Source organism: Oryctolagus cuniculus, chromosome 12 (assembly GCF_964237555.1).
Source record: "Oryctolagus cuniculus chromosome 12, mOryCun1.1, whole genome shotgun sequence".
In the NCBI taxonomy this organism is placed as follows: domain Eukaryota; kingdom Metazoa; phylum Chordata; class Mammalia; order Lagomorpha; family Leporidae; genus Oryctolagus; species Oryctolagus cuniculus.
Genome location: NC_091443.1, coordinates 8,023,546 through 8,036,445, shown reverse-complemented (window position 1 = coordinate 8,036,445; position 12,900 = coordinate 8,023,546). Strand labels below are relative to the sequence as shown.

At 47.7% G+C, this 12,900-nt stretch overlaps 1 long non-coding RNA gene and 1 pseudogene across 1 annotated transcript in view; both read left to right on the top strand.

Annotated features, from left to right (window-relative positions):
* The window catches only part of LOC103352188 (uncharacterized), a 33,455-nt gene extending 21,317 nt beyond the window's left edge, over positions 1 to 12,138 (top strand). The window contains exons 3-5 of the long non-coding RNA XR_011380549.1: positions 7,637 to 7,763; positions 10,013 to 10,136; positions 10,527 to 12,138. This is a non-coding gene — a long non-coding RNA (uncharacterized lncRNA). The remainder of the gene's footprint in view (positions 1 to 7,636; positions 7,764 to 10,012; positions 10,137 to 10,526) is intronic.
* Positions 75 to 1,760, top strand: LOC100345795 (L-lactate dehydrogenase A chain pseudogene; annotated as a pseudogene).
* Positions 12,139 to 12,900: the final 762 nt, after the last annotated feature.

Genomic DNA, 12,900 nt, shown 5'->3' with positions numbered 1-12,900 from the left:
GAGAAAGAGAAAGAGAAAGAGAAAGAGAAAGAGAAAGAGAAAGAGAAAGAGAAAGAGAAAGAGAAAGAGTGCTGGAGTCGCTGCCGCCGAGCCCAGGGAACCATTACCAAGCGCCCCTCGCGCCTGTCCGACGTGCACTTCTGATTCCTTTTGGTTCCAGGTCCAAAATGGCAGCTCTCAAGGATCAGCTGATTCACAACCTTCTGAAGGAAGAACATGTCCCCCAAAATAAGATCACGGTTGTGGGGGTTGGTGCTGTGGGCATGGCCTGTGCCATCAGTATCTTAATGAAGGACTTGGCGGATGAACTTGCTCTTGTTGACGTCATGGAAGATAAACTGAAGGGAGAGATGATGGATCTCCAGCATGGCAGCCTTTTCCTTAGAACCCCCAAAATTGTCTCTGGCAAGGACTACAGTGTGACGGCCAACTCCAAGCTGGTAATCATCACGGCTGGGGCACGGCAGCAAGAGGGAGAAAGCCGTCTGAACTTGGTCCAGCGTAACGTGAACATCTTCAGATTCATCATTCCCAATGTTGTCAAGTACAGCCCCCACTGCAAGTTGCTTGTTGTTTCCAATCCAGTGGATATCCTGACCTATGTGGCCTGGAAGATAAGTGGCTTTCCCAAAAACCGTGTGATTGGAAGTGGTTGCAATCTGGATTCAGCCCGCTTCCGTTACCTGATGGGGGAAAGGCTGGGAGTTCACCGGCTGAGCTGTCACGGCTGGATCCTTGGCGAGCATGGAGATTCAAGTGTGCCTGTGTGGAGCGGCATGAACGTTGCTGGTGTCTCCCTGAAGACTGCACCCAGAGTTAGGCACCGATGCAGACAAGGAACAGTGGAAACAGGTTCACAAACAAGTGGTAGACAGTGCTTATGAGGTGATCAAGCTGAAGGGCTACACATCCTGGGCCATTGGATTGTCTGTGGCAGATCTGGCAGAAAGCATAATGAAGAATCTCAGGAGGGTGCATCCGATTTCCACCATGATTAAGGGGCTCTATGGAATACAGGAGGATGTCTTCCTTAGTGTTCCTTGCGTCTTGGGACAAAATGGGATCTCAGACGTTGTGAAGGTGACTTTGACCTCTGAAGAAGAGGCCCACTTGAAGAAGAGTGTGGACACGCTTTGGGGAATCCAAAAAGAGCTGCAGTTTTAAAGTCTTTGGATAATGTCCTACCACTTCACTGTCTAGGCTACAACAGGGTTTTAGTTGGAGGTTGTGCATGTGGTCCTTTTTAATCTGATCCATGATTAAAGCAGTGAGATCATGATGGCCTAGGGAGGGAAAAAACCATGTTTCCTAAAGTTAGAAATAGAATGGTTTACAAAATCCGACAGCTACATCCAGGTACTGGGTGACACTGACTTTGTGTCATCCTGAGCTGGTCAGCCTAAGATATAGTTCCCCACCTCTGAGGTGCCACTGCCTGTGTTGCACGAGCTCCAGTTGCCCTTCCGACTAGACGTGCGTTTACTGTGTGCTACGTAACTTCTGGTCCCTTCACCTAACGTGCTTAGTCCAACTTTTTTCCAGTCAGTCATAACCTGGGATCCAATATTGTATAAACTCAATATTGCATGTCTTGTGCATAACTGTTCTAAAGGATCTTATTTTGTGTATTGTATGTGTGAGTAGTGTACACTGCACATAATGTAAAAAGAAAGATCTACATATAGCAATGCAACCAGCTATCCATGTGTCATACCAACTAAATCACCAAATAAACCTTGAACAGTGGGAAAAAAAATAAAGAGAAAGAGAAAGAGAAAGAGAAAGAGAAAGAGAGAGAGAGAGAGAGAGAGAGAGAATGTCTCCCATCCACTGGTTCATTTCCAAAATGGCCGCAATTGGCAAGGGCTGAGCTGATCCGAAGCCAGGGTCCAGGAGCTTCTTCCATGTCTTCTATGTGAGTGCGGGGGCCTAAGTGCCTGGGCCATCTTCCACTGCTTTCCCAGGCCATCAGCAGGGAGCTGGAAGGCACGTGGAGCAGCTGGGATTCAAAGTGGCACCCAAATGGGATGCTGGCACCACAGGCAGAGGCTTAACCCTCTGCGCCACAACGCCAGCCCCACTTTGTTTTTTTTTACTGCAGTTCTGCAGGGTTGGAAAGTCGGCTGGTACACTGCATCAATAGAATTAGTTCCTGAAGTCACAGAGTTATTGTAGGGTTGTTTCAGGGCTGGGAGATATGCTACGTCAGGTTTGCAATTGGCAGCCGGTCGGCACTCAGCAAGTGGGAACTGCTCCAGGAGTCCCGGCTTGAGTTTCTTCTCCACAGTGGTGCGCCATGCATGCCAAGGCTCCTTTGAGTGGTTTACTTGAAGGTCTTGGATGAAAACATGTGTTTGGATTCCAGCACGTGTCTCGCAGCCTCAGGACGGTCACGGTGAAACCTTTCATCTGTCCGATGCTGGGTCTTTGGCAGAGCTCCAGTAGTCAGAAGCAAGGAATGGACACGATGGGCTTCTGGGCCTGGTCATGGCTACATGGATAGGCGGGGTCAGCCCAGCGTGGGGGGTCAGCACATTCTGGAACTTATCGCCCCTCTGAAGACCTCAAGAGGAGCGGGAGGCGAGTGAAAGGTCTTTCACAGCACGGAAAGTGGTCAGGAGTAGCTGATGACGGAACAGGTGGTCTACATAAATACCAGCTGTGCGCGATGGGAGATTTTATTGCCAGTTTGTAATGTTGTCTGTGGCTATTTTACAGCAATTTTCTTGATTCCTAGCATTGCTGTAAATCTTGCTATAAAATTGCTTTAATGCAGCAGAAAGAGATGAAAAGGGGAAATTCAAGGATCGGTCAGCTGTGGAGGGATGGAGTGGAGGCAGAGGATACCCAGAGAGAAATAAAGGAAACCCACAGGGGAAAACTAGTGGATTGAGTGTCTTCATGTGTGCTAGACGTGGTCTTCTCTCAGAGCTGGTAGCACTTTTAGGATGCATCCACCAGGTGGCACCATCGAACACATATCTTGGAGGTCCTCAGCTCTCTAATTTTTGTTTGTTTATACAAACGGGACAAATTTCATGTATTTCTTATATAAAGTTTTAAGAACATAATGATATTTCCCACCTTACCCTCCCTCCCTCACTCACTCTCACCCCTCCTTCCTTTCTTGTTTCTCTTGTAATTTTACTAAAGACACATATTCAATTCACTTTATAATCACTTAACCTTACTCCACTAAATAAAGCATTCAGCAAGCAGTGAGTAGAAAAACCACTGTTCCTCAAGAGTATAGACAAGGGCTATAAACAAGAAAAGGCTTCAATTCTTGTGAGAATTTAGGAAACTCATTCTATTCAGAGATGCAAACAATATCCATTCATTTTTTGGACAGCGCATAGCAATTACCTTGCTATTCTCTTTACTTTCTGTGTTTGTGTGTGAATAATTATTTTTAAGATTTTATTTAGTTTTTTAGAGGTAGAGTTACAGACAGTCAGACGGAGAGACAGAGAAGAAGGTCTTCCACCTGCTGGTTCATTCCCCAAATGGCTGCAATGGCCAGAGTTGGACAGATCCGAAGCCAGGAACCAGGAGCTTTTTCCAGGTCTTCCATCCAGGTACAGGAGCCCAAGCACTTGGGCCATCCTCCACTGCCTTCTCAGGCCATAGCAAAGAGCTGGATTGGGAGAGGAGCAGCCGGGACACGAGTGGGTGCTCATATGGGATGCTGGCACCACAATTGGAGGCTTAGCCTACTGCACCACAGTGCTGGCCCCGTGTGTGTGTCATTTTTAACAACAAGGACCATTTCTCAGAAGGCAAAACTTTGGGCCGGATTTTGTAGGGGGGCAAGTTTGAGCTAAGCGTCCCAGATTTAGGGATATGTTCATATGTGTGTGTGTGTGTGCACACTTTCTGACTAATGTTCGTATACTTTGTGGTGTTTTCTCTTAGCTAAGTTTCACATAAGCCCCTAACATTATTCACATCCCTGCTGAGGGTGAAGGAAACCATTAAGTAGCCTCCACCTCTCCCTGTCCCCCGCAGGTGGCTGCTGGCTCTTGTCCCACCATGTCCCTCCCCAGGCGTGGGACTTGCTCTTGTGGGGAGGTGTCTAGGATTCTTGTCCGTGAAGCCACGGCACAGAACTAGCGTCCACGCAAGCCCGTGCTGCCTCTGGTCAGCTCCCTAGTTATTCCTGGAACTAATGGCATGGTTGACAAGCACCATGGTTATGGTGTGGTTAGTTTGGGGCCTGGGCCATGCCGGGTGCTCAGTGGATGTGAGAGAAGAAAGGCTAAGACCTTGCAGGAATTCAGTTCATGTATTTTCAGCAGAAGCTGCAGGGAAAGTTCTCTGTTCCCGTCGTCCCCTCAGTTCCAGGCGAGAGTCCCCCCGCTTCTCTCGAGCACGTGCTTTTCACAGGAAGCAGGACGGACTCCCAGACTGCCCTGGGTTGTTGGTGACCACTGTGACCTCTAGCCTCTGGACCCCTCCCCAGATGGCAGAGGGGGCTGCAAGGCTGCAGAGGCTGTGTGCATGTGTGTGGTACATATGTGTGTGTGACCGTGTGTGTGGTGCATGTGTGATGTATGTGTGTGATACACGTGTGGTGCATGTGTGATGCACGTGTGTGTGCAATTGTATGCATGACTTGTGTGGCACATTTGTGATGTGTGTGATGTGTGTTTGGTGCATGTGTGATGTATGTGTGTGACTGTGTGTGATACATGTGTGATGTGTTGTGATGCGTGTGTGTGCATGTGCATTGTGCATGTGTGTGCATGACTGTGTGTGTGGTGCATGTGTGTGTGTGCATGACTGTGGTGCATGTGTGACGTGTGTGTGTGTGACTCTGTGTGTGTGTGTGTGTGTGTGATGCTATGTCTATCACTTGTCCCAAATGAGGCTAGAGAGCAGTGACGAGACATCTGCTGGCCCACTGCATCACCCTTGTGTTGGAGGAAGGGGTCAGAGGAGGCCCGCCCACCCTTTGTCTGGTGACTCATGTCTCCCAGGACCGACTGTGTGATCCCCTCCATTGCCACGAGGGTTATGTCCACTCTGGGGCCAAGGCCACTCAGGAATCTGAAGATTCTCGTGTTCAGGTACAGGCAGGTGAGACCCTGGCTTTGTGGGTCCGTGATCTAAAGCAGGTGAAATTCCCTCTGTGAGAACAAGAACACAAAGGTGTGTATCCATAAATGATGGATAAAAAGAACACACAGAATATAGAAAATTAATCACAAACTGCAAAATTTCAAGCTGACAAACACTACAAACTTCACATTTAGCATAATATTGTATTAATTATCTGCTGGGTATATGCTGTACCATTTTCCCCTTGATCTTTTGGCTGCAGTGTCTTTGACGGCAGTTTTGTGACATTGCTTTTTATAGAGACTAGCAAGATAATTTAGTCCTTATTCTGTCATTGTTAATTAAACTTTTTTGTGTTGTTGGTAGATTATGAAGTTTCTTTTAGCTTCCTAACCTTCTACTGTTAGGACACAGGTAAAAATCACTGGCAAATGTTTAGGATTGTTGCCAAATTTTTAAATTCCTGTATCAAGTTTTTTTCACGTCATAAGCTGTGACATTTGGAAGAGTAACTCACAGAATCTTCCAGCTTACTCTACATATTCTTTCTCCTGCACTGACACATGCTGCTGGCTTTGGTGACTGTAGCACACAACCACATCAGAACATGCCCTCTGTCCCCTGTGTCCTGGCATTACAACAGCGAGGCCCTTAGGTGGGCAGCAAAAGTATCGCTGGAAGCCACTCCTGCCCCAGACAGCCTCAACAATTCAACTCCACAGGGAAGTCACTGCAAGCCACATGCCCATTCTACTGAAGCCACAATAAATGTACCCCCAAGTCAACTTCCCTCAGCTGGGCTCTTGGCTACTCCTGTGCCACCTGGCCCAGTGGGAAATGTGATGGCGGGGAAGTCCGTGGAGAGAGACCCAGCTTTCTCCAGCTGCTGTTACCACCTGACTGCAGGAAATGGGCCCATGTGCACATACTGCTGGAGTTTCTCCCGGTGGTGGGAAGGAGCAGGTGCAAGTGCTAGCCGCTTGCCAGTCTGGCTTTGGGCTCAGGGAAGGGCCAGCGGCTGCTGGGCATCACGTTCAGAGGGAATCTAGACAGGGCCTTTGGAGTATTTTCTGTGCCATAGTCATGGTGCTCTGCGTTTTCCATTTCAACTGACACGGAAATAGGTTTAAGTCACATTCTAGCACAGAGGTGAAAAGCAATCCTAGGCTTGGCAAGCTTTAATCAATAATTCTTAATAGATTAAACTGGATGGGGTAATTGGAAAGCTAATGGAAGAGATACGTCGGATCAGGAGGAGGCCTAGGGAATCACTGATCTCTGATTTCTCGTTTTCAGATGTAAGAGCCAGGAACAGGAAGGGCTGGCTGAGGATGACAGAGATAAGGTCAAGAGCCAAGGTTCGCTGGTCTACCAAGGCACACTTTGCCTTGCAGGCCTCAGTGAAGATCACGTCACCGGTCAGCATGAGGTAGTGCATAGACCGTGTTGAGGTGCAGATGTCTAGAAGTGCCCGTGGTGTGTAGCTACCATACGCTGAGGCTTGTTGTAGAATGCTGTAGTGTACACTTTATATACACACCTGCCTTTGTTAATCATCACTGCAGTTTTCTCCAGGGTGTAGGGCACAGTGCCCTGAGCTGAGTGACAACGTCACGCTGCTAGCAAGACCCCTGTTGGCCATGTTGGCACCTGGCAAGGGTCTGCTCTGCTTGGGCGCAGGAGAGGATGGGCCGCAGGAGCCACGGATGGTGCCTGTGGATTGGTGGTGGGTGTGAGTCACAGGGCACCTTGGCCAGGAAAGGTGAATGGAGTCCGTTCCTCCCAGGCATTCGGAAGGGGGATCCAAGGCAGGCTGAGGAGTGTGTCCACCCTGAAGAGCTATGCTCAGGTCTGAGTAGAAACCCCAGGTTTGGGTCCCCAGGATTCAGCAGAGCAGAGACTCTGTGGAGGTAACGTTGCGAAGACCAGAAGACAGAGTCCCGGGCAGGACTGTCGGGACGTGGAAGCAAAGGCAGCTGTTGGCATCAGGACTGAGGTGGCTTGGCAACGTGGGTAACAGGTGAAGCAGGAGCCTAGTGGGGGGGGCAGATTACTTGCCTCTCAGCGTGCCTCCCTTACATGGAGACCCTGCACAGGGAGTGCACCCAGCCTCTCCAAGTCTCTGCCTCTTGGGCTTCCAAATGGGAAAAGTGATAGCTGTTACCTCCTGGAGTGGTTGTGCCGAGTACCGGAGACAGTGCCTGTGCAGCAAGTGGAGTGTGAACATAACAAGGGACGCGAAACCAATAGCCGGGTCTACTCTGACTTTGCTAAGTGCTTTTCCTGCAGGAGCACACACACTGCTGGTAAGACTGTAAATGGAAACAAGCACTTTGGAATGCATTATCTTACATCCTTGCACATGAGTAAAACCCGCGGCCCCCGGATTCTCTGTCTATGCTAGAGAAACTCCTGCCCAAGGGGGTAAAAACTTGGAAGCACTTGAGAATGTTTTTTTTTTTTAATTTAGTATTATTATTTTTAGCAACTTTCAAAAGCCCAAACAAGAATAGCCTAAATGTCAAATCCACAGGAAAAGTGGTCAATGCATACAATTTAGGGGGTTTTCCTGCAGCTGCAGAAAGGAGTGACCCAAAGGTGCCCACCGACGCGTGGTGATGGGTGGAACTGAGCTCAGGACTTTGGGTCGGCACTGGAAGATGACACTCCTTAGTCACGCTGGAAATCAAGCAGCACTAAAGGTGCGTTCTTTTGTTTCTGTGTCTTGGGAATGGTGTTGCAATGGACATGTGGATGTGTCTTTGAGATTCTGATTTCAGTCTTTTAGGATGCAGCCCCAGGACTGGGATTGCTGGATCATCTGGAATTTCCATCTTTAATGTTTGTCCTGTTAAAAAATGATGCTGTTTTCCCCAGTGGCTATACCACGTTGCATTACTTCCAACAGTGTACAAGAATTCTAACTTCTCTCCATCCTCACCAACACCATATACATAATGTACTATATGTATTTATAAATGGTCCATTGCTTAGGAATATACACATATCTGACACAATTATTAGTATTTTTAAAAGGCAAGAGAAAGAAATGCACAAAATTAGGAATGGTGGTTCCCTCTGGGGCAGAGGCAGAGAGGTGGGGTTGGGAGAACCTAGGGTCCCGCCCATTCTTGGTCCTGGTCTTTCTCTGACATTGGCTGTGGAGTCGGGGGTGCCCATGTCCTGATTGTGTTTCCTGGCCCTGACATATGTGGCTGTCTGCTTATATTGCAGAATATAACCAGCCTTGTCTTCCATGCAACCCGACTCCTCATTCAGGATGATACTCTTCATCAACACTGACCAAAATAAATGGAAGATTGCAAAAAGCCTGCCGGAGGAAGGCAGCCCACCCACCCACCCTTGTTCTTGCCTGGCTGCCCTGTGCGATGGTGTAGGTGGGGAGCAGAGACGTGCAGGTCAGGAGGGGCCACGGCACCGTTCCCTGGTTCCCATTTCCAGTTCTTTGCCAATCACTGCAAAAATGTCTTCCTCCCCGAGCCCCCAGGTTCCTTGTTTCAATTATTCCGGAATCATCTCTCAAGCCTTGGGTGGCTGATGTGGTTTGGAGAGTTTTTCCTGCATATTCAAAGAGGTATGGCCCTCAGGGTGGTGTGTGTGGGGGTGCTGGAACCTCTAGGAGGTGGGGCTCCGTGCAAGGCAACTGGGCCACTGGATGCCCTGTCCTTGCAAGGGTCATTGCTGGCCTCACAGAGCGAGCTCATGCCATGGTGTGACACAACCAGGGGGCCCTCACCAGAACCAATGCAGATGTGGACACCATGTCCTGAGCCTCCAGAACTGTGAGCTAAATAAGACGACTTTTCCAAGTAAGTATCCAGCCTCAGGTGTTTTCTGATACCAACAGAAAACAGACCGATGTGGTGGGGTTGGATGAGGTCATGGAGTTGGCAGCATCTCCATTTCAGTCTTGGGTGTGCATCTCCTATGTGCACGAGCCAGACCAGGGGTCTTGGGGCCCTGATCCACTGGGGAGGGTCAGAAAGGAGAACTGCCCTGTGGCTGTGCCTCCACCCAGGTCCCATGGCCCCTGCAGGCCCAGGCTACCTCCTCCATCCACTTCTCAGATTCCATTTTTTTTTTTTTTGCTTTCTCTTCTCCTCTGCTGCCTCCTCTCTCCTGCTCTTTGTCTTTTGCATTTTCTTTAAATATTCCTTCCCTGCTGTGTCTGTGCCATTTGGGATACTCAGTCCTCTAGGTTCAGCTCACTCATCCTTTGAGCCCCAAGAATCTTGGTTTGTTGGAATCTGTTTGTTTGTTTGTTTGTTTGTTTTTTCCTTTTATAGGTGATATAAAGGAAAGATGTTTTGACAACCTGGCTCATCCAGCAGGTTGAGTTCTGTTTATGGAAGTTTAAAATGAACCACAAGGCCCATTCGCCTGTAGCTATTTATAGACCAGCAGATGTAATCACTCCCTTTGTGGTTCTCTGGAAGACTGTGGGGTTCTGGGGAAGCGTTTCTTGAGCAGCCACGACATTATCGCTTCCACCACCAACATTCTCTTCTTTCTCCTCCTCTTCCTTCCTCTCCATCTTCCTCCTCCTTCTCCTCAACCATCACCTTCTAAAATTTAAACTTCACAAGGTATTAAATTTGCTCTTTGATTTCACCGTCATGAGGCTGCTATACCATGCTTATCAGAAGAATTACTTTTTGTATATTATGTACTAATTTATCTCTTTCAAGGTAGAATGGATTCATTTAATTTGTCTTGAAAGATTACATTTTTTTCTTTACATTATAAAGGGTGACACCTGGCTTCTCACGACAATGGCATCTAGTCAAGTGGAACCTTCTGTTCGTTTCTACCACCTCCTCAGGGACGATGCACACGGATTGAACCTTGTAGGCCTGCAGGCAACTGCAGAGCTTGAGTTAATTTAGAAAATACCAGGCGTAACCTGCCCATTCTTTTCCTAACCCCACAGAGTCAAGACAGATGCAAGCCATGAGTATGTTATTTCAGCTGTCAGAATAATGAAACCAAAGCCACGAAGTGCTAGTAATTCAGGATTACGGGGGACGAAGCGACTTAGCAGGGTGTCTGAAGAGGTTTGTGTGTTTTTTCGAGTTCATGATTTAAAACTGAACATCGTTCAAAGGTATTGCTTTTGTAATAGATTATGAGTATGCCACACGGTCACAGTGGAAATGCCCGTTCAGAGTGTAATTGTCAGGGCAATGGGCAAAGTTATAAAAGTGCACCTTTCATGTCCTTTTCAGCCTCTATGTCTACACTAATGCTATTTTCCCAGTGACTGACTTTAATCAAATCCCCCCATCTCTTTCTGACCTTGGAGAAGCCGTCTTCATAAGCGTGTTGGAAAGAGGAGCAGCTAATTAAGATCGCACTCGCACTTGAAGTCTCTGTGCCCAGTGGGGATAGCGAGCTTGTCACTCAGCGTTTGGGGTGGATAATGATATTAATGCTTCTCCCCACAGGCAATGTCGTGGGCTGGGCCCCATCCAGCTGCATTTGCAGAGACTCGGAAGGCAGAGTGCCAGGCACGCTCTCGGGGAGTCCACAGCAGAGCTGTCCACGTTCCTCATTGTTCTTTCCCCTCTCTTCAGGAAACAAGTTAGATGGCCACGCACAGTGCCCATGGTGGACTTGGTCTACACTAGATTTATGGAGGAGTAACTTATGTACAGAAAAATATTCCTTTCTGGTGTTCGGTTTGGTGCAATTTGACACACATCTGCAGCTGTGTAGCAATCTCCACATTACCCTAAAATTCCCTCTTGGCCCAAGATAATCAATGTCCCCGTCCCTCCCCAGCCTCCGATAAGTACTGGGCTGTCTTCCGCTCCTGTGGTTTTTGCCCTTACCAGAATGCCATGTAAACATGTGTCCGGGAGGAAGCTGTGGTCAACGACAACCCTCATCCAGGACAGTGCCCCCATCCATGCCACTGCCTGATGACATCTTCGCCGTCTGAGTTGGTGCAGAAGAAACGCTCTGTCGTTTACACAGCACCAGAATCGGCTAACAAGCACTTCCTGGAATGAAAGTGGCCCTGTTGTGAGGCAGCCCTGACTGCACAAACGGCTGCTGTGATTTAGCAGAACAGTTTTGAGGTTCTGTCATGGTGTTTCTGTACCATTAGCTTTTTTCTTTCTAATGGGACAGCAGTTCACTGTGTTGGTACACCAAAGTTTGTTTACCATTCATCAGTGGAAGTTCACTGGGGCCATTTCTAACTCAGCTTCTGTACCCAACTTCTGTGGCCATTAGCATACAGATGTGGGTTTCCTTTTCTCTAAATACCTTAGTGTGGGGACACGTGGTCGTGTGGGAGGTGGGGGGTTCTTTTATAAGAAACCACAGGGCTGTCTTCTACAGTAGCTGCACCACCTACATTCCTTCCGGAATAGCACACTCTTCAGGAGAATCCCAGCTGATCCACATACACACCAGCTCCAAGAGTTGTTTTAAAAAAGTTTTAGCTATTCTAATCAGCATGTGGTTATGTCTCCTGTGGTTTAATTTGCATGTCTGTAATGACATCAAGCATAATTATATGTATATATTTGCAAAATACGTCTCCTCTTTTGAGCATCTGTGCACATAGTATTTTTGGTCATTTTAAAATTGGTTTGTTTCTTTTCTCACTGAGTTTGGGGGGCTTTTTACAGATTTTGTGGATCTCAGTCCTTTATCAAAGGGCTACCAAAGGGGAAATATTTTCTCCTGATCTGTGCCTTGTTGAATATAGTCTCACAATTACTTTAATTACATATTTTACAACCAGCATTCTCCGCTTATTACTTGAACGGTTTGGGAGAACCTACAGTGAATAATCAGCCTCCTTTCCAGGAGTGTTGGCAACTCAGTTCCCCTTCCTGGAAGCGGTCACCATTGCCAAGTGTTTAGGAGGGAGAGGGGGCGAGGACACGCTCCAGGAAACACTACATGCAATACTAAAGTGTGTGTGTGTGTGTGTCCGTGTGTCCATTCTTGCTTTGCCTCAGTACCTGACAGTCTGTCACACACTCCGTCATGCACGTTGCTCTTTTCATGGGACAGACGCGTGGCAGCGTTGTCACATGCTTGCACGAGGAGCCACCTCGTCTTGTTGATGGCTGCATGGTATTCTCTTGCACACTGTGCAATAGTTTGTGTGCAGCTCCACCAATTGGTTTTCAAGCTTTAGTGAGGCTTTGCCTGTGTTTCTTGAATAGAATCTCAACATATGTCCAAGTATAAGGAAAAGATCTCACCTCCCCTCGCTCAAATTATCTTTCAGAAAGAAAGGAGTTGCTTAGTATTCAAATCCTTATCATTTATCTGCTGTTACAAGATAGTCTTCTAATTTAATTTGACCAGTGGGTATTGTGTAGGGAAGATACATTAGCCTTAAGTGGTAACAATAAATGTCAGTTTGGGATAATCACAGGGGACACCAGAAAGAATGATAAAGAGAGAGGGAGGGAGACGTAGGGGTAGAGACAGAGATGATAGATAGGCACTATTAACACATGAGTAGTGATTATTCATAGGAAGAAGAGTGTATCTTTTCAAGGTCATTAATTAAAAATTACCTTCTGAAATGCAGGTTAAGCCCCTGCTTGTGATGTTGGCATCCCATAATGGAGTGCCAGCTTCCTGCTAATGCGCCCAGGAAAGCAATGGGTGATAGGTCAAGTATTTGGGTTCCTGTCACCCACATGGGAGACCAGGATGGAGTTACTGGGTCCTGGCTTCAGCCTGGCCAAGGCCTGACTGGTATCTCATTTGGGAAGATTGGAAGATCTCTCTCTCTCTCTCTCTCCCCCTTCCTTCCTCTGTCCATCCCTCCCTCCCTTCCCGCACTCT